Source organism: Petaurus breviceps, unplaced genomic scaffold, assembly GCF_028583685.1.
Source record: "Petaurus breviceps papuanus isolate PSGF00001 unplaced genomic scaffold, PetGlider_PUasm1.0 90849, whole genome shotgun sequence".
Classification (NCBI taxonomy): Eukaryota; Metazoa; Chordata; class Mammalia; order Diprotodontia; family Petauridae; genus Petaurus; species Petaurus breviceps.
This window is the reverse complement of record NW_027187361.1, coordinates 27,835,309-27,861,879: the sequence shown is the minus strand read 5'-3', so window position 1 is coordinate 27,861,879 and position 26,571 is coordinate 27,835,309. Positions and strand designations below refer to the sequence as shown.

At 36.3% G+C, this 26,571-nt stretch overlaps 1 protein-coding gene across 10 annotated transcripts in view; it reads left to right on the top strand.

The window, feature by feature from the left end:
• Positions 1-26,571, top strand: part of NRIP1 (nuclear receptor interacting protein 1) — a 154,595-nt gene that overhangs the window by 25,355 nt on the left and 102,669 nt on the right. For 9 of the 10 annotated variants that reach the window (XM_069073046.1, XM_069073037.1, XM_069073045.1 and 6 more), the window contains exon 2: positions 22,450-22,543. The gene's annotated coding sequence lies outside the window, so the exon portion shown is untranslated. Of the gene's footprint in view, positions 1-22,449; positions 22,544-24,581; positions 24,719-26,571 lie in introns of all 10 variants that reach the window. The other variant, XM_069073044.1, reaches the window with a different exon arrangement.

The window sequence follows — 26,571 nt, the reverse complement described above, 5'->3', positions numbered from 1 at the left end:
AATTGTGTTCATATAGTTCCTGGATTTGTCTTGGCGAAGACACTAAGACATAAAGACACAAAGACAAAGGAACTATATGAACACAATTACAAAACACTTTTCACACAAATAAAATTAGACTTAAACAGTTGAAAAAACTGCTTGTGGATAGGCTGAACCAATAAAATGAAAATGACAATTCTTCCTAAATAAATTTTTACCTTTTCACACCAATCACACTGCCCAAAATTATTTTATAGAGCTAGAAAAAAATTATAACAAAGTTAATTTGGAATAACAAAAGTCAAGAATATGAAGGGAATAAATGGAAAAAAGTGTGAAGGAAGGTGGCCTAGCCATACCAGATCTCAAACTGTATTATGAAGAGGTAATCATGAAAGCATTCTGGTTCTAGCTAAGAAATAGAGTTGTAGATCAGTGGGAATAGATAAGATACATAATACACAGTAGTAAATGACCATAGTAATCTAGTGTTTGCTTGGGACAAGAACTCACTATTTGACCAAAACTGCTAGGAAAATTGGAAAACAAACTAAATATAGACCAGCATCTCACATCGTGTTGCAAGGTAAGGTCAAAGTGGGCACACGATTTAGACATAAAAGGGTGATACCATAAACAAATTAGGGGAGCTTGGAATTATCTACCTGTCAGATCTATGGAGAAGGGAAGAATTTATGACCAAACAAGAGATAGAGAGCATTATGAGAGGCAAAATGGATAATTTTGATTATATTAAATTAGAAAGGTTTTGCACAAACAAAACCAGTGCAGCCAAGATTAGAAGGAAAATAGGAAACTGAGGAAAAGAGTTATAGCAAGTATCTCTGATAATTTTACTCAGTTAAAATGTATAGAGAACTGAGTCAAATTTATAAGAATATAAGTCATTCCCCAGTTGATAAACGGTCAAAGAATAGGAACAGGCAGTTTTCAGATAAAGAAATCAAAACTATCTATAGTTAAAAAAACAACGCCACTTGATTAGAGAAATGCATATTGAAATAACTCTAAGCTACCACCTGGCAGAAAAGGAAAATGATAAATATAGGAGGGGAGGTGGGAAAATTGGAACACTAGTGGAACTGTTAGTTGAGTTGTGAATTGATCCAGCCATTTTGGAAAAAAATTTGGAATTATGCCCAAAGGGCTATTAAAATGTACATATTCTTTGATCCAGCAATACCACTACTAGATCTGTATTCCAAAGAGATTTTTCTAAAAAAAAGGAAAAGGACCTTTTTGTACAAAAATATTTATAGCAGCTCTTTTGGGGTGGCAAAGAGTTGGAAATTGAGGGAATGTCCATCAGTTGGGGAATGGGTGAACAAGTTGTGATGAAATTGTGTTATAAGAAAAGATGAGCATAATTGAAGACTTACATAAACTGATGCAAAGTGAAGTGAGCAAAACCAGGCGAACTTTGTACGTAGTAATGGTAATAATGTGTGATGATCAACTATGAATGACTTAGTTATTTGTACTCGGTGATACAATGATACAAAATAATACCACAGGACCCATGATGAAAAATGCTATTCACTTCTAGAACAAGAACTTCTGATGCAGTCTGAATGCAGATGGAAAAATACTGTTTTTCTTTTTTTTTCTTTTTGGTCTGTGTTTTCTTTAACTAATATGGAAATGTTTTGCAGGATTGCACATGTATAACCTGTATTGAATTGCTTACTATCTTGGGGATGTAAACGAGGAAGGAAGAGAATTTGGAACACAATTAAAAAAAAATCTTAAAAATAGTTTTTACATGTAATTGGGGAAAATAAAATATTCAGAATAGAAAAAAAAACTAAGAGTACATTGATTTTCTTTAGTCAACAAGTATTTATTAAGCACAAAATTACACAGCAACCCCTTGAAAGTTGTCTCTCTCCAGATTCCTCTGGGATCAACTTATATCCTGGTGGCCTTTGTCTCTTGGCCCCTCATGTTGTTTTCCTGACTTTGTCAAGGCATTCTGTTTGCCTTTCTCCCCAGTTTCTGCTCTTATACTAGGGGACTTCAGCATTCTCACTGATGCTCCCATAAGCACCCTGACTTGTCAGTTCCTTAACATCTTCAGATTATATTACTTACTCCTTCACTTTTCTCCACACAGGGGTCCCTATTCCCACATGGGGTCACCATTAACCACAGATGTTCCACTTGTGTGGTAAAAATTTGTGACATCTCTAATTGATTATACCTTCCTATCATTCCATTTTTCTGACTGCCTCACTCTTCCAAAACCTTTTAGGTTATTACTGCTGCTTTGACTTAGCTTTTATGCCTTCCCAGTCTTAGTCATACAATTAAACAGTTAAATTCCACATTTCCATTATCTTGAATCCCTCATCCCTTTGTCTTGATCTCCGCTCACACCTTGCTAACCAGGCTAGTGGTTTGGGTATGGAATTGGAATGAAATGAGATACGTAGACCATCTAACATTTGATAAAAGGAGGTTTGCCCAACAATACCATGAAGGGATATTCAACAAGATGCATCATTAATTCATCTGGATACTGTTCCCACATTTGCCCTTGTAGTATCTGGTCAGAAGTGTGTGTCAAAGCTGAGAAGCCCTGACTTCTAGTGAGTAAGGCTTTTATACCTAGGCCTCTAGTAAGGTATGTTGGATATCCTGGAAGATTTAAGTATTGAGGATGATTTCATTGTCTTTTAAGGGAAAACTGGCCAATTCTACATGGTAAAAACCTTAGTGAGATGTTCTTCCTGCCATTCTTGTAAAATACCAACCCTAAGTTATTCTCAATATCTGTATTCACTACTCATATGTTGTTTAATGGAGCTAGAGGAAATCCCTTTGTCATTTCTTAGTTTAATAGTATTTCATCACATTTACGTACTATAACTTCTTCAGCCATTTCCCATTCTATGGGCACCTTCTCAGATTCTCATTCTTAGACATCTTAAGAAGAACTCTAAACGTTCTTTGCATCTTTAGTTAGGATTAGTTTCTTTGATCTGTTCTCCTAATTCCCCCTCCTCTTGACTTCTCTTTGCCTCTTATTTCCCTGTTAAATGAAATATATTTCTGTACCCAACTGTGTATTTTCTTTTCCTTCTTTGACCAGTTTAGATGACAGTGAATTTCAAGTCACAACTATTCCACCCACTCCTTCCTCTTTTGTGAACAAGTGAACAAGACTTCTACTTGTTTACCCCAGTTATGAGATAATTTTCTATAATCCCCCTTAGTCCTGTGTTTTTTTTCCCCCTTTTCAATTTTTCTCTCATAATTACGATATAATAGAAGCACTTTCAGGACGTCTACCTAATTAGAGTTTGTGACCTCTAATGATAATAGGGTTCAGAGGGGACATATCAACATCTCTCTTTATTAGAATGTAAACAGTTTGTCATTGCTTAATCCTTTGTCATTGTTTGTATTTACCTTTTTTATGTTTTTCTTAATTCCTTTGTTCAAACTTCAAAGTTTCTATGCAGCTATGGTCTTTTCATCAGGAATCCTTAGAAGTATTTTCTTTTATTAAAGGTATATTTTCTCCCCCATAGGACTATTTTTTTCTGGGTAAATTATTCTTGGATATAAGCCTCATATCCTTTGTCTTCAGGATTATTGTATTATAAGCTCTCTACTACTTTAATGATGACTACTAGATTGCACATGATCCTGATAGTGGTTCCTTGGAACTTGAATTTTTTGTTTCTGACTTTTTGCAGTTTTTTTTTCATGGACCTGGAGGCTCTAGCTTTTTGTCTTCTTGGAAGTTTTCATTTTGGGATTTCACCCGGGAGGTGATCAGTGGATTCCTTCTATTTCTACTTTGTCCTCTATGAGTTCTGGATAGTTTCCTTTTAAGATGTGTAGGCTGCTCTTTTGGGGTATTTATTTAGTATTGTGTTGTCCTAGGATCCCAGAGAGAGCTTAGGCTGGGGACCTGCAGGCTTTCAGTTCTCTGAATGTAGTCTTTTCAGGGGCAAAGTCTGATTGCTGCTCCGCTAGTCTGATCTGTTCCAGTTCCTGACTGGGAAGTACCATCTGGAAAGCTGTACTGGGTCAGAGTTACAGAATTTCAGCCTCACTTTTAGACTGGGATTTCTAGCCTCTTAATCTTTTGCAGGTTTCTGACTGGGCTAGAAGCTAGAAGAAGAAGAATGGTAATTAATATTTATATAGTGCTTACTGTGTTTCAGACACTGTGCTAAGTGCTTTACAGTTATTATCTCTGGGTGGTATGTACTGTTAGTGTATCTCCACTTTACAAATGATGAAACTTAGACTGGAAAAGGTTAAGTAAATTTGCCCAGGGTTACACAGCTAGTAAGTACTTGTCAGGCAGGATTTGAACTCAGGTCTTAGTGCTGTATACACTATACCACTATTCTTGGGATCTGAGCCAAAATGTCACTGCTTGTTTTTGAACCTACTTCTCCTTTAGTACACTCTCTGGGGCCTGAGATTGTTTCTTACCCCTGGACTGTCATTCTTGGTCTCAGGTCCCCTCTTCAATCCACCCTGTATCTGTGCCTTGGTACTAGGAAGTAGATGATACAGCTGCCAGTTTGTACCTCTTCCCATTGAGGTGCCAAGGTATCAGTCTAGAGATGTGGCAGTCTGGATCTAGGATAATCTCTTGCCTTGGTCTGCAGTCTTTATCTCCTGGAATGTTCTGTGAATGGCTTGCTCTTGGCCAGACCCTGTTCCCAGCTTTTACAATTCCCTCTGTCTGTTTCCCAAGGCTGATCTAGGCTGGAAAAATAACTGTCTGACTTTTTCTTGGATTTCCCTATCAGGATTTAGTCTGTGGGGTGGCTAGGTGGCGCAGTGAACAGAGCACCGGCCCTGGAGTCAGGAAGACCTGAGTTCAAATCTGGCCTCAGGCACTTAACATTTACTAGCCGTGTGACCTTGGGCAAGTCACTTAACCCCAATTGCCCTCCCCCAAAAAATAAAAATAAAGATTTAGTCTGATGTGTTTTTTATATCTGACTGGAGGAGATTTGGGGAGGACCTCGCTGTACTGTTTCTTGCTATTCTGTCACCTTGATTCTGCTCATCCTTTATTTTAAGGAGATTTTTAGTGACACATTTTCTTTACATTACCTAGATTCCCTCCTACTGTTTCCCAGAGAACCATCCCTTATGATGAAGAATTTTTTAAAAAGGAAAAGGAAAAAAATTCAGCAGCTAATTTTGTGGTGGTTTTTCTTTAATTTACATTAAGCATCTTGACTCTGCTTACTTTACTTTGTATAAGTTCACCTAAGTTTCCGTCCTTATTCTTAATATTTGCTATTTCCTTACAGCCCACCGATATTTAGTTACATTTATGTACCACAATTTGTTGTCATTGTTCTTTGCTGTCGCACAGGTACTGCTATACCTATTTTGTTACATGCGAAGCTCTTTAGTCGATAACATCTTCAGCATGTATGACTAAGAGTGGAGTATTTGGGCCATTTTATTCACTTGATTTGTGTAATTTGTCACTGCTTTCTAGAATGGTTGTAGAAATGCACAGGCTCACCAATAATGCACTAGTGTGTTTTCCACAACCCCTCCAATATTGACTGTCTTTTGTCATCTTTGCCAGTATGATAGTTGTGTGGTGAAACTCCTAAACAAAATGAAACAATTATTTCGGTTTAGATAGTTAGACAGGTAGATGGAAAGCATTTATTAGTTTGTTACCATATGCCAGACACTATCCTAAGTGTTGGAGATAAAAATATAAACAGTTCCTGTACTTAAGAAACCTACGTTCTCATGAGGGAAGATGACAACATAAAGGGGACCTGAGAAGAGGAAACAGTGCTGCTGTTGAGAAGGTGAAGTCTAAAGAATAATTCTAGCTAAGAGCAGAGTATTTCCAGATTATGTGACCGGCAAGATGATGATGGACTAGCCATTTTCTCTGATCCTTACAAGCTCTCAGACATCTCCAAACAAGAAATTATGTGACAGAGATGAAAGCTATTTCAGTTGTCTCTGATCGAGGCTACCATGGAACCAAACAAGATAAAAACTACACAAACTAATGTCTAACTCACGCTCACTCAGCACCCTTTCACCTATTGTCTACTATCTTCCCAGCAACAGGGTTGTACAAACTGTGTAACGTCCTCCTACAACCCTTTTCTCCATGCCTTGGCTATCCAAATTCCAAACATCAAGAAATTGTCCGAGGTCAAGATTGACAGATGTATGACAGTATTCTGTGCTACAGGAGAGCTCAACTAGTATGAAGGAACAGAGGAAAAAGGGGCAGAATGCATGTTTGGACTCGGAATAGAGCTCTGTTCTATATTACTTTAGCAATGATAAGGAGAAACACCATCAGATACACAGAAAAGAAAATTTGAAAAACCCAAGACTATTCTACACCCACCAGAAAATGCTGGAGGGAATGAAATATATTTTCCAAAGAACAGTGGAGCTCAAGATGCAGCCCAAGGTGACCTGTCTTGTAAGTCTGAGCCCAATCATAAATGAAAAAGGATGGATGTTCAATAATAAAGAGGTATTCAAAACATTTTTAGAAAGAACCAGACCACAAGAGGTGATATCCTTTACAGACATCCCAGACAACAGATTCCATGAAGGGTAAATGAATACAATATCCAAGGACAATTAAAAAAAAATAAAGCGACTGTTAAGAGACTTCTTTCTCAATGTGCATGAGGAGATAGATGGAAAAGCAGTCCTAAAACATTACGAATGAAAACTCACAACACCTTACAGGTGAATTGGTGTTTTTGTGACTAAATTACAAAATTTGATGGAAGATAAAAAGGGGGAAGACTAATAAAGTCAAAGGCTAACCTTGGAGGGAATAGAACTCCTGTAGTCTCTCAAGAAAATGAACTATAGGAGGAAAAGATATGAGGAGGCAAAGGAAAGAGAATCTTGTTTCAGTGGTGAGAGGAGGTAGCACTGATAAATTCTCCTTTGAGTGGAGGGAGATATTCTGTGAAGAGAGATGGGGACGTTATCTACAGGGATGCAGTGCTGTGTCTGGAAAAGGGGAATCAGAGTTCCTTATGGTACCTGACATCCAGAATACTGAGAGGGTATGGATATGGATAAGAGCTTTCACAGTAAATGGTAAAAAATGATTAAGGGAAAGGCAAAGGTAAGTAATAAAATGCACAGAGACATAAAAAGAATCCTATCATAAGAGCAATATCTTCTTTCTTTTTTTTTAAATCAAATTAGCCAATTGTTTATCTATTTTATTTATGCATCTATTTTATTGTGTCCCCCCGATAAAACCAGCTCTTAGTTTTATTAATCATTTTTTAACTTTGAATTTTATTTATCTCTCTTTAATTTCATCTTCATTGGTTGTACAATCACTTTTTTCATTTTTGATGCTGGTAATTTGGATTTCTTTCAAGCGATATCCTCTCTATCACCTGCATCAAATGGTCTTTTTCTAAAAGTGAGGCTCAACAGAAAAAAGGGAGATGGGATTAAGCTCTACAAGACAATAACAAAATCTGTTCAAAGAAGGGACTCAAAATGTGCACCTTAAAGGGTTTTAATTCTGTGGGAATTCAGAGAAGAGCTAAATTAACAGAAGGAGCATGGATCAAAGAATAAAAGTCTGGAATAGGCAGAAAGGGAAGGCAAATAATGAAAATAGTCAAGAAAAAGAATCCTTTCTAGAGAAGAGGTATGGGGAATGAAGTAACAATAACTTAACATTGAAAGGCAGGGAGAGGGAAATGAACAAATTAACTGAGAAGAAAAAGAGAAGGGTCAAAGCAAATAACCAGATAAAAGCAAGGAAGAAAAAGGAAGCAAAAGCAAAAAGTAAAAGTAGGGAAAGTTGTAACATACGGAGGAGTGGGATTTTGTGGGGTGGTCTGGGAGAACCAGTGGGAACAGCACCACCTGCTAAAGTAATTGATAAGACAGAGCACTGTGTTTGTAGCAGAAGAGGGCAAAACTTACAACTTGAAAAAATCCAATATTGGGGGCAAATAGAGCAAAATATAAACCTAACATAATTTTAAACGTAATTGAATTAAACCATGTAATCAAATTTTTAAAAAAGATGACAGCAGATAAAAAAACAAAACTCCTAAGCTGCTTATGAGAAAGAAGAAATATTTAAAAACAAAGATATATGTAGAATTAAAATGAAGGGCTAGGAAAAATTCTGCTATAGATCAAGTGAATTTTAAGAAGCCCCAGTTTTAGTCATGTTATCCTTCTGATGGCATGACTGAAGCAACATTCTAAACATAAAGAGGGATTAACAGGGAAACTAAATTATCCTGAAAGGAACCCTAAACAACAAACCAATATTAATACTAAATTTATATGCTCTAAATGCCTTAGCATCCAAATTAAAAAAAAAATTAACTGAGCTACAAGAATACATAGATTGTAACACAGTGATGACAATATTTCATTGTCCATCTCTCAGTTTTGATTAAGACTAAGAGAATGAGAAAATATAGAACTGAAAAAATTACTGGAGACCATCTAAAGTGAAGAATTAATAATGAAAGCATAAGTGACTAGTGGGTCCAAATAACAAATGATAGAAATAATAATTATGTGAGAGAAAATGATAATGATGAAACAACATGCCACCATTTCTGGGATGCAGCTAAAGCAGTCCTTGGGAAAACTCATAGCTAACAACTAATAATAATAGTTAATATTTATATCAGACTTTCTGTGTGGAAGGCACTATGCTAAAAAATTTTACACTCATTATTTCTGTTGATCCTCACAGCAATCCTGGTAGTTAGGTGCTCTTTATTTCCCCATTTAAGTCGAGGAAACTGAGTCAAACAGTTTATGTGATTTTGCTCACTTCACATAGGAAGTGTCTTGAGAATGGATTTGAACTGGGCTCTGTTGACTCTAGGTCTAGAGCACTGTGCTGCCTAGCTGCCTGTAATATGATATAAATGGTATAACATGACATGAGGATATGTAATATTCCTATAAGTATACATTAATAATAGAGGGTTAATAGGGGCGGCCAGGTGGCTCAGTGAGTAAGAGCACCGGTTCCAGTGTTGGGACGACCTGGAGATCAAATCCCGGGCTCAGACACTCAGCACCACACCCAGAAATAACTGGCCGTGTAACCTTGAGCAAGTTACTTAACCCCAATTGCTTAAAAAAAAATAATAGAGGGTTAATTAACATATACCTTTTTAGAATTAGCCAACAAATAACCCTGAAATAAGTAGAAAAGAGGACATATTAAAGATTAGAGAACTAAATAATAAAAAAATTAATAAAAAATATAAATAGAACTAAAAGTTGCTTCTTTGAAAAGACTAGCAAAATCTCTGAACCTTTATTTCATCTGGTTTTAAAAAAAAGAGGGCAGAAATATTAAACAAGCAAGGTGAAATCACAGCAATTCCAGAAGAAATAAAAAGAATAATCAGAATCCACAGTTATGCTAACAAAACTGAGAACGCAGAAGAAAAAGATAAATACCTTCAAAAATATAAAATAACCACACTGACAGAAAACCAGATTGATATCTCAAATGAACCAATTGAATGAAGGAGATAGAATGAATTGTAAAAGAACTACCAAATGGGGTGACGGAAGCTTGTCTGGATGTATTTACAGGAGGAGTCTATTGAACTTTTGAAGAATAGTCAGTGCACATAATACACATATTCTCAAAAATTAAGGAAATATGACCAGAACCCTTTTATGAACCGTAGTACTTAAATCAGGTTTGGATAAAACACAGAAAGAAAACTGTAGGATGCTATTATTAATGAATATTGATTCAAAACTTTTAAACAAAATCATGCCAACGAAAGACAGCAATTTGTCCAAGAAATCATTCGTTATAATAAAAATGGAGCCATACTAGGCAATACAGAACAAAGATGGTTCAACATTAGGAAAGCAATCAAAATAATTAATCATAATAAAAACAGAAACCCATCTCAAACCACATGATTATCTAAAGAGTTTCAAAAAAAGCCTCTTGCAAAGTATAACACTCATTCATTCTAAAACCCGCACAAAATACAGGCTTAGTTGGTGCTTTTTTTACTGTCTTAAAAAGCATCTATCTAAAACTAGAAGTAATCATCCTCTGCAATAGGGATAAGCTTAAACCTTTCATAACAAATCTGAGAGTAAAGTAAGAATTCCTCACTCTTATGTAAAAAAGTTATAGAAATTTTGGTGACAACAATAAGATGAGAAAGAAAAGAATTACTATCTCTGCTGATGATATTATGTGATACTTAGAAAATCTTTGGGAACCAGCAAAGGTACTAACTGAAACATTTAATAGTTTAAGCAAAATTGAATACTGCAAAATAAAGCCCCCCAAATCAACAGATATATGTTTACAAAGAATAGAAAATGAAACCCCTATTCCAAATAGCTAAAAATATATAAAATATTTAGGGATCAGCCTAGCAGAGAATGCAAAGGATTTATATAGATGGAGTCCCAAAGTACTCCTTAAAGAACTAACTTTGGAGCAGCTAGGCGTTGCACTGAATAGAGCACTGGCCCTTGAGTCAGGGGGACCTAATTTCATATCCTGCCTCAGACACTTGACACTTACTGTGTGACTTTGGGAAGTCACTTAACCCCAATTGTCTTGCCTTCCTCCCTCATATATGTATTTGTATGTATGTATATAACTTTTAAAATTCTAATATTCACTGCTCCTATTTTTCAAGGTCGTGCCAATATAATAATAATAAAAAAAATACCAAATTAACTTACTCTTTTAATGTTATGCCAGTCAAATTACCAAGAGGATATTTTACAGACCTTGCTAAAATACTAACAAAATTCATTTGGAAGAACAGAAGATCTAAAATATCAAGGGAAATGATGAAAAGAAGTAGGGATGAAGAAGGAATATCACTTTTAGTTCTCAAACTATATTAAAGCAATAGTTGTCAAAACCACCTGCTTGTAGTTAAAAAAAAGAAAAGGTCAGTTAATGGAGTAGATAAGAGAATCAGAAACAATGAAACTCAATAGCCCAGTGTTTGATAAAGTGCAAAACAAACTATCTAGAAAAGTTCTCCTTATTTAAAAATTGTTGGGAAAACAAAAAAATAATGTGGCAGAAATTAGGCTTACACACTTTATGCCATTATTTCATAATACATTGCAAATAAATGAATGTGCAGATTTAATATTAAAGCTCATTAAAAGAAATAGATCATATACCTTGCTTACGTGCATAGATGTTTTCTTAAAAGATAAAATATATAACTTTGATTATTTGAAACAGAAATACTTTTGTATAGACTACATTATATATTAATACACTTAGATGAGAAGGGATATACTTGAATAAAAAAAAATCTGTATCAGATTTTTCATCTCAGGGTTTGGTGTCTGAGATGAGTAGACAATTATCAAACATATACAAGACCTGCTGGCCATTTCCCAATAGGTAAATGGTCAAAATATATGAGCAAACAGTTCTCCAAAAAAATTGCGAAGAAAAACAACCACATGAAATAATGATCCAAATCACTTATAAAATAGAGAAATGCAGATGAAAACAACCATGAAGTTTTGCCTAACACCTGAAAAGTAATAAAAATGACAAAAAATGGTAATCTTCAATGTTGAAAGTGTTGTGGAATGACAAGCACACTGATCCATTGTTGGATTAGCTGTGAAATCATAGAACCATTTTGGAAAGGAATTTGGGATTATGCAAATAAAGTGACTAAAATATTCATAATCTTTTACCTAGATGTTCCATTATTGGTCTTATCCCCCAGGGAAACCACTGATAATAAGAAATTCCCTATAGATCCCAAAATATAATTAGTACCCCTTATCCTAGTAAAGAATTTGAAACATGGTAAATACCCATCATTTGGGAAATGGCTAAAGAAACTGTGGTATTCTTATGAATGTAATGGCATATTACTGTGTTATAAGAAATGATGACTGTGGTGAATACAGAGAAGCATGGAAAGAGCTACATGAATTAATGCACAGTGTAGTAAGCAGAGCCAAGAAAAAAATAGACACAGTGACCACAATTTATATGGAGAAAACAACAAAACTCACAAATCAAAATAAGTATTGCAAGAGCAAACCAGACTTGAAAGATGAGATACCAGAGGAAATTCCAAATCTACCAATTTATTATGCTGGGATGTCCCCACCTGTATAACACGTTGCATGTTTTCTAGCTTTTTCAATGGATTGATTGGTTGTGTTTATTTTTCTTTCTCCTGTAAAAACTACCATTTGTTATATGTGAATGACAGGAATACTGTGGAAAACGATGATCATGTTAAAAAAAAAAAAGATGAGGAAAAACTCATTTTCTCTTCTCTGACTTCTTTATAAATATTTTTCTCGTGTCTTTTTCTGAGAATCTCTTTATTTTTCGTTTCTCTTCGTTTTTCTGAATTTATATTCATTGATTCATGATGTCCTTTTTGTGCTAACTCATAGAGTCAAAATTCTGAAGTACCAATTGAATTCCTCTGCTAACCAGTTTCAGTGTTATTGCCTTGTGGCCTTGTTCTCAGTCATTTTTTTCTTTCCTCATTCTCATGTTATTTACCTGGAATCCATTCTCCACTCCACCCTCATATCTATGATCCTTCTCTTTTGCATTGTAAATTCTGGAGCTCTAGTGTGTTGTTGCAAATGTAGATGTAGGCCATGAAGCCACAAGGCTTTCATAGAGGAAATAGTAACTTTTCTCTTTCATTTCACACTTTGCCATTTTTTATTCTTCTGTAGAACTTAAGGACTTGTTGTCTTCTCTGACTCTTCATGACCCTGTTAGGGATTTTCTTGGCAAAGACACTGAAGTGGTTTGCTATTTCTTCTCCAGACCTTTTTACAGATGAAGAGATTGAGGTAAATAGGATCAAATGACTTGCCTGAGGTCATGCAGCTCAGATCTGAGTCTGGATTTGAATTCAGGTCTTCCTTATTGCAGGACTAGATACCTTGCCACCCAGCTGCCCCTCCCTGAAGGAGTTATTCTCCCCTTGTTGAATTTACCATTGCACTTAGTTATAGAAATCACATGTTCCCCTCTATCCTCATATTGTCCGTTTCTACTTTTATGCATCCTCTCATTTTGCTATACAGTTCCATAGAATACTTTGATTAGATGGTGGAGATTGCACTGTTTAGTATTTCAGACCAATACTCCATTTTCCCCTATTTCTTTTAATAATATCTTTGTTTCCTTGCATGTTTTTAAAAAGAAATCTCTTAATTTTTTTTTTTTGTTTTAACCCAATACATTTTTTTCTCTATGTATTTTTTCTTCTTTTAATTGTCTCAGTTGTTTTAGTTATATCTGACTCTTCATGACCCCATTTGGGTTTTCTTCAAAAAAGGAGTGGTTTGCCATTTCTTTCTCTTAACTCATTTTGCAGATGAGGAAACTGAGCTTGCCCAGGGTCATACAGCCAGTAAATTACTGAGGCTGGATTTGAACTCAGGGCCTCCAGATCCCAAGCCCAGTACTCTCTTCACTGCTACCTCGCTGCCCTATCTTGAGTTTAGTCTTTCCCTTGTGTTATTTTCTCTCTTAGTCCTCTCCTGTCTTCCCGTCTATACTTGTTTCCCTGTTGAGGTTTTTTTCTCTTTTTACACCAAACTGTGTGTGTTTTCAGCTTTAGCCGCCCTTTGTCCGTTTCAGGGAAGAGTGACATTCGTCTGATGCCCAGTCTTCCACTCTTTCCTACTGGTTTGTAAACTCTTTTCATGTTCCATTTATAAGAAATAACATTTTCACTCCCTTTTCCTCCTTTTTATTTACATTACTGTATTTCACCCTTGCCTTCCCATAGCTTTCCTCTTTTAAATTTTTCAGAATAGAACCATCTGCCCCTAGGACTCAGTTTTCTTATTTAAGAAATATCTTAATATTTCAGTACTCTCATTACGCTTTGAAGACCTATTTCTTCTCTATCAGAATGATAGCACAGTATTTTACAGCCCCTTCAAATTCCTTAAATAAATGACATTTCTTGGTTTATTTGGACTTATTTTGCATTTCAAAGTCTGCTTAACTACCTTTATCAGTAATGCTTGAAAATCTTCCACGGAAGAATAGCTTCCATTAAAGATACATTTCTTACCCCCCACTATTACCATCTTAGAATTATACTTTACTTTGTCAGGTAAGTTATTCTTGGTTGTAAGCTCCTAATTTTGCTCACTGGAATGTTGTATTCCAAAATGTTTCCTTATTTTATAGCGAAGCTGTCAGTTCTTGGTATGCTGATTGTAATTTCTTGCTGTTAGGACTCTTCTTGTTGGATACTTTGAGGATGTTTTTCTTTGAAATGAAAGCTGAATTTTGGTTGTGACATTGCTAGGACTTTTCCTTTCGGGGCTTTCTCTCGATCAGTGGATTCTTTCTATCTTCACTTTGCTCTCTGGTTCTAAAATAGATGTGGGAATTTTTCATTTATGATCTCTTGAAATACAGTGTTGAGTCTATTTTTAAAAAAATTATCATGGGGGGGACTTTTTTCATTCCTCCTCCTTCACTATTTTGTAGCTTTTTTTTTTGTTTTTTTTTTAGCCAGTTTGTTTAATATTTTATTTTCCTCAGTTACATGTAAAAGCAATTTTAACATTATTTTTTTTAACTTTGAACTCTAAATTTTTTTCCCTTCCTCCCCACCCCATCCCACCCCATCCCACCCCATCCCATCCCATCCATGTTCATTGAAAAGACAAGTAATTTGATATAGGTTATACATGTGTAGTCATGCAAAATATTTTTGTAATAGTCATGTAGTGAATGAAAACATCAACCAAAAAAAAAACCCTTAAGAAAAAGAAAGAAAGTAAAAAAAAGTATGCTTCGATCTGTATACAGACACTATCAGCTCTTTGGGGATGGATAGCGCTTCTTAGCACGAGTCCTTCAGAGTCGTCTCGGATGGTTGCATTGCTGAGAAGAGCTAAGTCATTCACCGCTGATCATCGTACAATATTGCTCTTTCTTTGTACACAGTACATTTCACTTTGCATCAACTTATACAAGTCTCTCCAGGCTTTTCCCAGAGCATCCTGTTCATCCTTTTCCATAGCACAGCAGTATTCCATCACAGTCACACAGGACAACTTATTCTGCCATTCCCAAGGTGATAATCATCCCCTCAATTTCCAATTCTTTGCCCCCACAAAAGGAACTGCTATAAATATGCTGTGCATATAGGCTTTTCCCGTAAATCCCCTTTTTAAATCTTTTTTGGATACAGAACTAGTAGTGGTATTGCTAGATCAAAGGATATGTATGATTTTATCTCCCTTTGGGCATAGTTCCAAATGATCTACAGAATGTTTGAATCAGTTCACAACTCTGCCAACAGTGCATTAGTGCTCAATTTTTACCACATCTCCTTCATTATTTGTCATTTTCCTTTTCTGTCCTATTAGCCAATCTAATAGGTATGAGGTAGTACCTCAGAATTGTTTTAATTTGCATTTCTCTTAATTAATAGTGAGTTAGAACATTTTTTCATATAGTGATAGATAGCTTTGGTTACTTCATCTGAAAACTGTTTATATCTTTTGATCACTTATTAATTGGGGACTGGCTCTTTTGTACACTTGACTCACTTCTCTGTATGTTTGAGAAATGAGACCTTTATTGGAGAAACTTGCTTCAAAATTTTTTTCACAGTTGCTATTGCTTAGCTGTATTTCTCTCCATCCTATTTCCCATTGTTTATTCTGTTCTCTCTCTCCTTTTACCCTGGCTCTCCTCAAAAGTGTTTTACTTCTGACTATCCCCTCCTTCAATCTTCCCTTCCTTCTATCACTCATTCCCCCTTTCTCTTATCCCATTCCTCTCCTGCTTTTCTGTAAGGTAAGATAGATTTCTATACTCAGTTGAGTGTGTATGTTATTCTTTCTTTGAGCCAATGCCTTTGAGAGTAAGGTTCACTCACTGCCCCTTACCTTCTCCCTTTTCCCTCCACTATAAAAGCTTTTTCTTGCCTCTTTTATGTGAGATAATTTACCCCATTCTACTTCTCCCTTTCCCTTTCTCCCAGTATATTCCTCTCTCACCCCTTAATTTTACTTTTTTTAGATATCATCCCTTCATAATCAACTCATACCTCTGACCTCTGTCAATATGTACTCCTTCTGCCCTACTGATGAGAATGTTCTTATGAAATACAATTATCATCTTCCGATGTAGGAATGTAAACAGTTTAACCTTGTTTAAGTTCCTTATGATTTCCCTTTCCCGTTTACCTTTTGTGCTTCTCTTGAGACTTATATTTGAAAGTCAGTTTTTCTATATAGCTGTGGTCTGTTCATCAAGAATGTTTGAAATTCCTCTATTTCATTGAATGTCCACTTTTTACCCTGGAGGAATATCCTCAGCTTTGCTGGGTAGGTGATTCTTAGTTATAATCCTAGCTCCTTTGCGCTGCAGAATATCATATTCTAAGCCCTCTGAACCTTTAAGTGTAGAAGCTGCTAAGTCTTGTGTTATCCTGACTGTGGCTCCACAATAAGACTTAAGGGCATTTTTTTTCTATTAGCTATCTTATTGATACTATTTTTTCAGTCATATTTATTTTTTGTTTTTTTGTTTTTTAAAGCAATTGGGGTTAAGTAACTTGCTCAAGGTTACACAGCCAGTTATTATTTCTGGGTGTGGTGCTGAGTATCTGAGCCCGGATTTGATCCAGGTCATCCCGACACTGGAGCCGGTGCTCTTACTCGCTGTGCTACCTGGCCGCCCCTAGTCATATTTCTTGCTGTCTTGTGGAATCATTGAGTTTCATTTTGTCTATTCTAATTTTCTGTTTTATTTGAGTAAGGTTTACTTATTTCTGTTCTAAGCTATTTTTCCCCTGTAATTCTTTCTTCTAGATCTAATTTCGTTTTTCATATCTTTGCTTTATTTCTCTTTATGTATTTATGTGGTCCTTGAGGAAAATTATTCTTTTTCTTTGATTCTCTTCTGGTTGCAATTGATATAGCATTGCACATTCATTCTTTTTGTGCTATTCTGTACCTTTTTATATTGGCTAGTTTTTCATTGAAATCATCTCCTACTTTATTTCACAGGATATTTTTTATGTAATATACAAAGTTTCCCTCTCCCAGTTGTTGTTTGACTTGTATATAAAATATTAGATTCATTATGAAAAAAAAATTAAGAAAGCCTACAATGATGTGGGTGACCTCGAAAGTGAGGTTTGAGGAGGATGGTAATATTGTTGCTTTGATAAATGTAATTCTTTGTGTTGTGTATATATATATATATATACATTTACAGCTTTCTTCTTTTTTTTCTTTTTGGAGGAAGGAAAGCAAAGCAATTGGGGCTAAGTGACTTGCCCAAGGTCACATGGCTAGTAAGTGTTAACTGTCTGAGACTGGATTTGAACTCAGGTCCTTTTGACTCCAGGGCGGGTGCTCTATTCACTGCACCACTTAGCTGCCCCTTACAACTTAATTTCTTTGGAATTTAGTTATTACTTAAATTTTCTTAAGTTCTAGGCGAGATGCTTTGATGTATTGTATGTATACTTTTGGAAATGTAAGACAACATCATTGCCTACTAACTTATTTAGTAATCTTAATTAAAAATGGATACATGTAACCTTATGTTCTCTGGGAATAACATTTTTAAAGGTTTAGTCTCTCCCCAATTATATGTAAAAACAATTTAAGCACTTAAAAAAAAACTTTGGAGTTCCTAATTCTATCCCTGCCTTTTCTCTCTCCCCCTCCCTGAGACAGTTTGCTATCTGATTATGTAGGTTGCACATGTGTAGTCATGTAACACGTTTCCACATTAGTCACTTTGTGCAAGAAGACTCCAAAAAAAAACATGTTTCAATCTGTGTTCAGACGCATCAGTTCTTTCTCTGGAGTCAGATAGCATTTGAATCTAATAGGGTTGTCTTAGATCATTGTGTTGCTGAAAAGAGCCAAGTCATTCACAGTAACGTTATCATATAGTATTGTTTACTTTACTTTGCATCAGTTCATGTAAGTCTTTCCAGCTTCTTTGAGAATATCCTGCTTGTCATTTCTTATACCACAATAGTATTTCATCACAATCATATACCACAACTTGTTTAGCCATTCCCTAATTGATGAGCATCCCTTCAACTTCCAATTCTTTGCTACCACAGAGAACTGCTATAAATATTTTTTGTACATATAGGTCCTTTTTGTTTGTTTTTATCTCTTTGGGAAACAGACATAGTAGTGTTATTGCTGGGTCAAAGGGTATGCATGGTTTTATATGTACTCTGGGCCTATATTTGGGGGGGGGGGGGCGTATGTAATTGTACTCCAGAATGTTTCACAGCTCTACCAATAGAACATTAGTTTCATCAGTTTTCAATATCCCCTCCAACATTTGTGTTTTTCCTTTTAGATCTATTAGCCAATCTAATAGATTTGAGGTTGTATCCCAAAGTTGTTTTAATTTGCATTTCTTTAATCAATAATTATTTAGAGCATTTCTGATAAGACTATAGATGACTTTGATGTCTTTGTCTGGAAACTGCCTATTTCCTCTGACCATTTATTAAGTGGGGAGTATTCTTACAAATTTGACTCCGTTCTCTATATATTTGAGAAATGAGGCTTTTATTAGAAATACTTGCTGTAAAATTTCCCTCCAGTTTTTTGCTTCCTTTCTAATTTTGGTTGCATTTGTTTTGGTTTGTGGAAAAACTTTACATTTTTACATAATCAAAATGATCCATTTTACACTTTGTAATATTACAAATAGCTTGTTTGGTCCTAAATTCTTCCCTTATCCATAGGTCTCATAGGTGAACTATTCCATGTTCTCCTAATTTGCTTATGACATATTATACTTTATGTTTAAATGAGATACCCATTTTAATCTTATTTTATCATACAATGTGTGAAATGTTGGTCTATACCTCATTTCTACCATACTGTTTTCCAATTTCCCTAGCAGTTTTTCTGAAATAGAGTTTTTGTCCCCAGAGTTTAGATCCTTGGGTTTATCCAACACTAGATTATGGTGGTCATGTATTACTGTGTATTATGCTCCTAATCTGTTCCACCCCTATTTCTTAACCAGTACTAGATTGTTTCCATAATTACAGCTTTATAATACAATTTGGGATCTGGTATGTGTAGACCACCTTTCCTCACATTTGTTTTCATTAATCCCCTTGATATTATTGACTTTTTCTTTTTCCAGATGAATTGATGTTTTTTTCTAGCTCTATAAAATACTTTTTTTGGTAGTTTGGTATAGCACTAAGTACATTAATTTAGATAGAATTGTCATTTTTATTATAGTAGCTCAGCCTACACACGAGCAATTAATGTTTTTCCAGTTTAGATCTGATTTTATTTGTGTGAAAAATATTTTGTAATTGTGTTCATATAATTCCTGGGTTTGTCTTGGCAGGTAGACTCCCAGGTATTTTATGTTGTCTTTAGTTATTTTAAATGGAATTTCTCTATTTCTGTAGTCTAATACAATTTACATGAAAAAAAGTTTGTGTTCTCTCTGCCAAGAGGTGAATAGAGATAAATTTTCCAATGCTTGGTGATTGTCTTGCAAGGGCAGCTAGATGGTGCAGTAGACAGAGTGCTAGCTCTGGAGTCAGGAGGAAGCAAGTTCAAATCCTTCCTTAGATACTAGCAGTGTGACCCTGGTCTAACCATTGGATCCTGTTTGCCTCAGTTCCCTCATTTGTAAAATGAGGTGGAGAAGGAAATGGCAAACCACTCTAGTATCTTTGCTAAGAAAACCCCAGATAAGGTCTAGAAGAGTGGGAAGGGATTGAACCACAGCCACAACAGATCTGTTTAGCATTTCAAATGCTTGTACTTTTGCACTGCAGGGATACACTATGCGTGGGATGCTTTTTCTAAGCAAATTAGTTTAATTGTTACTTAGTTTTCATAGCTGAATCCGAAACTTGGGAATGTACACTGCACTCTGGAAAATGGTATTTTCTGATCTAAAAGACATGTATAATATTTATCTTTTACTTTTCTTTATTACATGACCTTGAAGTCACTAATTTCATTCCAGAAAAATTCCAAAGTAATATAATTAAAGTACTGTTTTGTCTTCTATCACAGTCAGGAAAGCTGTTGGTTAGAAAGGTTTGTTTACTGTTTGTGCAAAGTGAACATAAGGTTAAATGTGTTGCCTAAAGTGATATGTTAAAACTTTTTGTAGCTGCCGAAGAAAGTAGTAGTCTGAGATTAAATAAGTCTATGTAAAAAAAAAAACACATTTATTTTAGTTTTGTTCAGTGGAGAAATTTTCTAAGTTCCTCTTGTAACTAACATCAGTGTTGTCAAACTTAAATAGAAACAGAACCCTGCAGACTGCTACTGACTTAGAAAACTATAAATTAACATTATCTCTATTGTTTTTTATTTTTATTTTGCAAACTATTTCCTAATTTTATTTTATCTGATACCTGTGACACTTGCTGACCTGGAGTTTGATGCCTCTGGCTAAGAGCCTTCTTTGCGTCCTGCCCCCACCCCATTCACTTCCTAAATTTTATGAAGACTATTCTGGCTTTAATTATGACTTTAGTGACAGATGACATTCTTAGCTGCCAAGAGGGCAGTAAGGAGTTGTAGACTTGTCTGGCGTGAGTTTTCTTGATGAAGTCTAGCTACAATGCTAAACCACTTGGATCAGGACCTAGGGAAGAAGTAACCTGAATCCTTACTCACCTGCTTAGTTGGGAGCTCTTCCCTCCCACTGGAAGATTATCTTTCATAAGAAATATTGGCATGGGTAAGAGTTAATTCTTAGACACAATTTCCCACGTACAGAATTAAAATAAAAATTGTTAAGCAGTCCTGTTTTTTCCCCTTCTGTGGTAGTTTTATGTATTTGTCTTTAGCTCAGGGTAGTATTTCCATGGAGTTCTAGAGCACTGATTTAATTTGCTCAAGAAATTTCAGAGAGCTCATATGTCATCTTAGATATTGGGTCTAAACAAGTTGGACACTGATAAAATGAAGTGGGAATAAAGGGTAGGGACTGAAGAGATACCTACTTTTGAACCATAGCAGGCCTGAGGGTTTAGATTACATATAGAACTAATCCTGAATCATGGGGTGGGAGATTCTATCTGGGATGGGATATAGTTGGTATAAACTAGCCTTGGAACCAGACTCTTCCTTCTTGGAAATTTTTTTTCCTAGATGTGTGGAAGGGGGTGGGGGCAGAGCCAGTGCTAGATGTCCCTTATTTGGCTAAGTCTAGGTGGGGAACTAGCAGCTATGGAATAAGTGTGTGTGGTTGTATTTAAACCTTGTCTTTTCCTGAAGCTTTCAAGATCAACTACTAGGGAGCAAGGAGGAGTATTTTGTGTGTGTTGGGGAGGAAAGGAGCAGATCACAAATCCTTATGCAAATGATTATTGACATACCTGGGAGGGAAGAGGGATTCTTTTAATCAGAACATGCAGAAGTTTGGTTAGCCCTCTATTATAAGGGCACTGCTCCTTTAAACAAAATAAAGACAGTAGTAAAATAAAGTTAGAGTACAGAAAGACACTGAAGAGCTACCCTTGGAGAGATCAGTTTGGGGATTTATATTTGCATAAACTTAAGGTCTTAAGTAGGGGGAGAAACAGATTATAGGACACAAGGGGGAGAAAATGTATAAAAAGCGAGGGAGCAAGAGTGTTCAGCAATTAAGTTTACTATTAACTCATTCTGGTGATTTTCCCTTTTACACTGCTTTTTGAGGGGGAAAGGTAGGGCAATTGGGGTTAAGTGACTGGCCCAAGGTCACACGGCTAGTTTTGTATTAAGTGTTTGAGGCCGGATTTGAACTCAGGTCCTCCTGACTTCAGAGCCAGTGCTCTATTCACTGCACTGCCTAGCTGCCCCATTGTTTTGTTTCTTTAAACAAATTCCTGACTGTTTTTTGCACAGATTTTTGTCCCTTCTCCAGCAGAATATCAATTTGTAAAGAGTCAATCAATACTTGATTTAGAACATTCCATACTCATCTAAAACAAGAATTTCCATTGGGTATGGTCAAAAGTCATAATCAAGGGAAGCGTAATATAGAAAGTAAGACTGGACTAGCTATAAAATATCCACTCTTAGAAGTACTTTCTTTTTTCCCTTCTTTGTTTTGTAAGAGTTGGTCTAATTCCTCATAACGCTTCTGTTGAGAGGTAGAATGGTGTCATGTAAAGGGTATGGGACTTAGAGAGTAGACAGATCTGGGTTTGGATCTGTACTAAAACAGATGATAGGTATACTATTTAACCTTTCAGAAGTTTTGTTTTCTGATCTGTAAAACTGGAATAATGTTTAGACTAATTTCATTATAATTGCTGTGAAAAACTGCCTTGCAAATTTTAAAGATCTACATGAATATCAGTTATTTTTCAGAATTATTAAATGCTTTAAAGGATTCCTTTAAGGTAATAAACATTGAAAAATAACCTCAGTCTTCTTTAAATTTTTTTTTTTCAGGAAGTGTTGGGGTTGGAGCTTACCTGTTGCCTGTAACACTAATTGATACATGATTTTCAGCATCCCTTCTCAACTGCTGGGAGAAAGTCAGAAGGTATGGCACTTTAAATGAGTACATTATACATAGATTACTAAATCCTTAGTAGGAATAATAACATGGCTGTGTGACTTCTTTGACCATCAGCTTCTAGGTTGTGGTACATTTGTCATCTGTCAGTAGAAAAGGAATGTTTATGATTTTTGTGGTGAGCTCTGAAATCTGCTTTCAGTGATTATTTGTGTACACAAAGTCTTGCCCATATTAGCACTTAGGCTCATTGAAATGTCACTTTGTATACTACAAAGTGTCTTTCATTTATGGATAGTCAAACATAAATACACATTCAAGTCGATTTAGAGTCTTTTCTCACTTGCCTAAGTCATTGGTTTATCAAACTGTGCTAGTGAAACCTTTCATTTTAAATAGAATTTTGAGGGACCTCTTGCAAGCTTTAAAAATGATTTTAAAAATATTTACTACCAATGGCCCTAGAGAATATAAGCGTTTTTTTTAAAGTTTTATCATTCTTTTGTCTTGAATACAAAAAGAAAAAGTTGCTGAAGAGTGAAATGTACTTTAATCACTTCCAAATCCACATTTTCTTTTGTTTTATTATTTTTCTTGATAGCTTTTGTTTTTAAATTGTCTTCATTTCTGAATATATTCCATATTCCTCTCCTACCCAAAGACCATTGTAACAAAGAATAAAAAGGGTGGAGGTGGTGAACGTATATTAATGAAACTAACCAACACTACTCAGAGTCTAACCTGTTTGATGTTATACATACTTGCAAGTGTCCCTCCTTTGCCAAGTAGGGAAACAGATGCATTTTTAAAATTTCTTTTCCATAGCTAAACTTGGTTATTATAATTAAAAAGTATTCTGTTGTAGTTCTTCCTGTTTATACTGTTACAATTATATTGTATATTGTTTTCCTTGCTCCGCATACTTCATTCTGCATAGTCCATATGAGACTTCTTATGCGTCTCTGAATTGTTCTCATGCCTTATTTTTGTGGTATCTTAATATTTCATTAAATTCATGTGCCATAATTTGTTTAGCCATTCTAAATTCTTTAGTCTTTGTTTATAGTTTTTTGCTAACATAAAATGTGCTGCTATGAAACATTGTAGTGTATATGGGTCGTTTCTTTCTGTCTTAGGCATATATTGCAAAGATGTCAATCAATAGGCTCTCTAGGTCAGGATTTTGGCCATTTTAGGCACTTTTTAAAAAGCGTAATGCCAAATTACCTTACAGAGAATGGTTAACCTGTTAGTATCTTCACTAACTGTATATTTTAGCAAGCATATCTTCAAACCCATCTTTTCATTTCAAGCCTATGACTATAAAAGATGGGCTCTCTAAGAATCATAATTGTTTTTCTCCCAACTATATTCTTCTTTTTTATCCCAACTAAATTCTTGCATGGGATCAATGGGAGATTGACAGCAAATTAAATGGTCAGTGAGATTATCTAAGACAGTGCCCTATCTAGTACTTCTTAAACTGTTGGTCATGACCCCATATGGTGTTGAAAAAAATTTGGCCACAGTAAGAGGTTTCTGAACACTCAATGATCAGAAATTCAAAATCAAATGAATAATGAAACTGAGGTGTTTCTGGCAGCGCTTGCTGGTGTTATACCTTGCAACTTCACTACAGCCTTGGCTCTGAAGACAAAGTGTGCACACTTTGCATTGTGATTGCACTCAGGCCGTGCAATGCCAACAAAACACTGCAAAATGTGAAAAGCAGTCCCCAGTGGGAACAGCTTAAGAAACCCGCCCCGTACAAATACCGGGAGCTCGATGGGCATGGCAACAGACTTGAAACCTGTACCAGGATTGTCCCTTCACAGCCCCACAAACCGTGCACATCATATGCATGGGATAGAGAAGTGTATAGACACTAGACAATATAGAATGAGTAAAGGAGGATGGATGGGGTCTGGTGACATGTTGTGGCTTACAAGAGGGCTGGGGACTTGGAGAAACCCAAGGAAACATTAGTAGCAGGATCCTAGCTGAGGCAACAGTAAAAAATAGGAGTTGATCCAGGAGATTCTGTTTCCAACTTTTCCATTAACAGTTTCAGGCACCCTGTTCTCCACATCATCTCTCCTCCAGAATATATTGGCACAACTTTGGGATGGAAGAATTTGGGATTATAAGGTGTAAGGTGTGGCTGATGCAACTGTTCTGGAAGGTTTTACTAATTCCTTGAAGGTCAGTTTAAGTTCTTTATTTATGTTTAGGTCCTAGCACCAGCTTTAACTAAAATAGGCATTGGAGAGCAAATTGCAAGCAGAATATAAAGATATCAGAAAGTTTGAGCCAATTATATTAGAGAAAAGACACTGGGGGGGGGGGGGGGGTAGAGCCAAGATGGCGGAACAGAAGCAGTAACTTTTCCAAGCTCCTCAATGAATCCCTTCACTAAACTTTAAAAAGTGATTCCAAACGGATTTTAGAGGGACAGAATCCACTGGGAGATGGAGGGTGGCAGAATCCAGCCCAGGAAAGTGCCCACGTGGGTCTGGGCAGGAGGAACACGCATGGGCTGCACTAGCACGGACTAGAGAGTGGACTACAGCGGAGAAAGAAGGAGCCCCAGCCAGCAACCTCACCCACCCCAAGGGCGATTCGCAGCCATCTTACCTGGGAGGATCTGTTGGAGCTGGGTAAGAGAAATCTCAGGGCCCAAAGTGGAGACCACAGCTTCTCCTGGGGCTATCAGCCCACAGCCTGGAAATTTAAAAATCACCTACCTGATTTTCTAGAAGCCAATATGGCAAAATTAACTCTAGCTGCTCTGATTCTCCCCCTCCCTGACCTAGAAAACCCAGAGATAAATGTCCCACCCAGAGTAAAATCCTGAGATAGCAGAAGTAGCCTCAGGCTTAGCAGACTAGGAGAAAAGGTGTAACTGAGGCAGTAAGGAGTCTGAAGTGAAGGCGGGAGGGGTCCCTACAAGCCCCACCTCACCTGACCAGCAAAAGCCTGCCTGAGCTGTAGCCCAGGGTCATAGAGGCTGAAATCTGAAGCTGCCAGACCACATCTCCCCCACAGATTACTCTGTGAGCCTCAGGGTAACTCAGGGGAAACACTGAGAGTCCTGGCCTTGGCCTCAGTCTAGATACCCAGAGGCTACAGCGCACAAAGTCAACAACCAGGCACCCAGCTCCCAGCCTGAGAAGCTTGGGTCAGAGCCCTCTGTACCCCAGGAGCAGAAGCAGTGGGCCAGAAGCAACTTGCAAAGGCAAGACCAAAAACAATAGAATCCTATTATTATGAACAAGAAGAATCACTTTCAGGAGACACCATGGACTCTGTATCCACACCTGAGACCACAGGTGGAAACATGAACTGGTCTCAAGCCCAAAAAGCATTCTTGGAGGAGCTCAAGAAAGATTTTAAAAGCCAAATTAGAGATGTAGAAGATAAATTTAAATCTACAGTGACCAAATTGGAAAAAAAGTCTCACTGAAGAAAACAAATCCTTAAAAAGTAAAATTTGTGATCCAACTGGAGAAAATACCACCCTAAAAAAGGACCTTCAGAAACTAACTGAAGAAAATAATTCACTCAAAATTAGAAACAGTCAAATCGAAGCTCAGGACTCTATCATGCACCAAGTCAATCAAACAAAACATGAAGACAGAAAAATTAGAAGAAAGTGTAAAATATCTCACTGGAAAAACAACTGACCTGGAGAACAGATCCAGGAGAGATAACCTAAGAATTATTGGTATACTGGAAAGCCATGATGAAAAAAAGCAGCCTGGACAACATCCTCCAAGAGATTGTCAAAGGAAACTGTCCTGAAGTCCTAGAATCAGAAGGTAAAATAGTTATCGAAACAATTCACTGGACTCCTCCTGGAAGAGATCCCAAATTGAAAACTCCAAGAAATATAGTAGCCAAATTCTAGAATTACAAGGTTAAGGAGAAAATACTGCAAGGAGCCAAAAATAAACAGTTCAAATATCGTGAAACTACAGTCGGGATTATAGCAGCCTCTACATTAAAAGATCGGAGGGATTGGAATTTGATATTTCGTAAGGCAAAAGAGCTAGGAC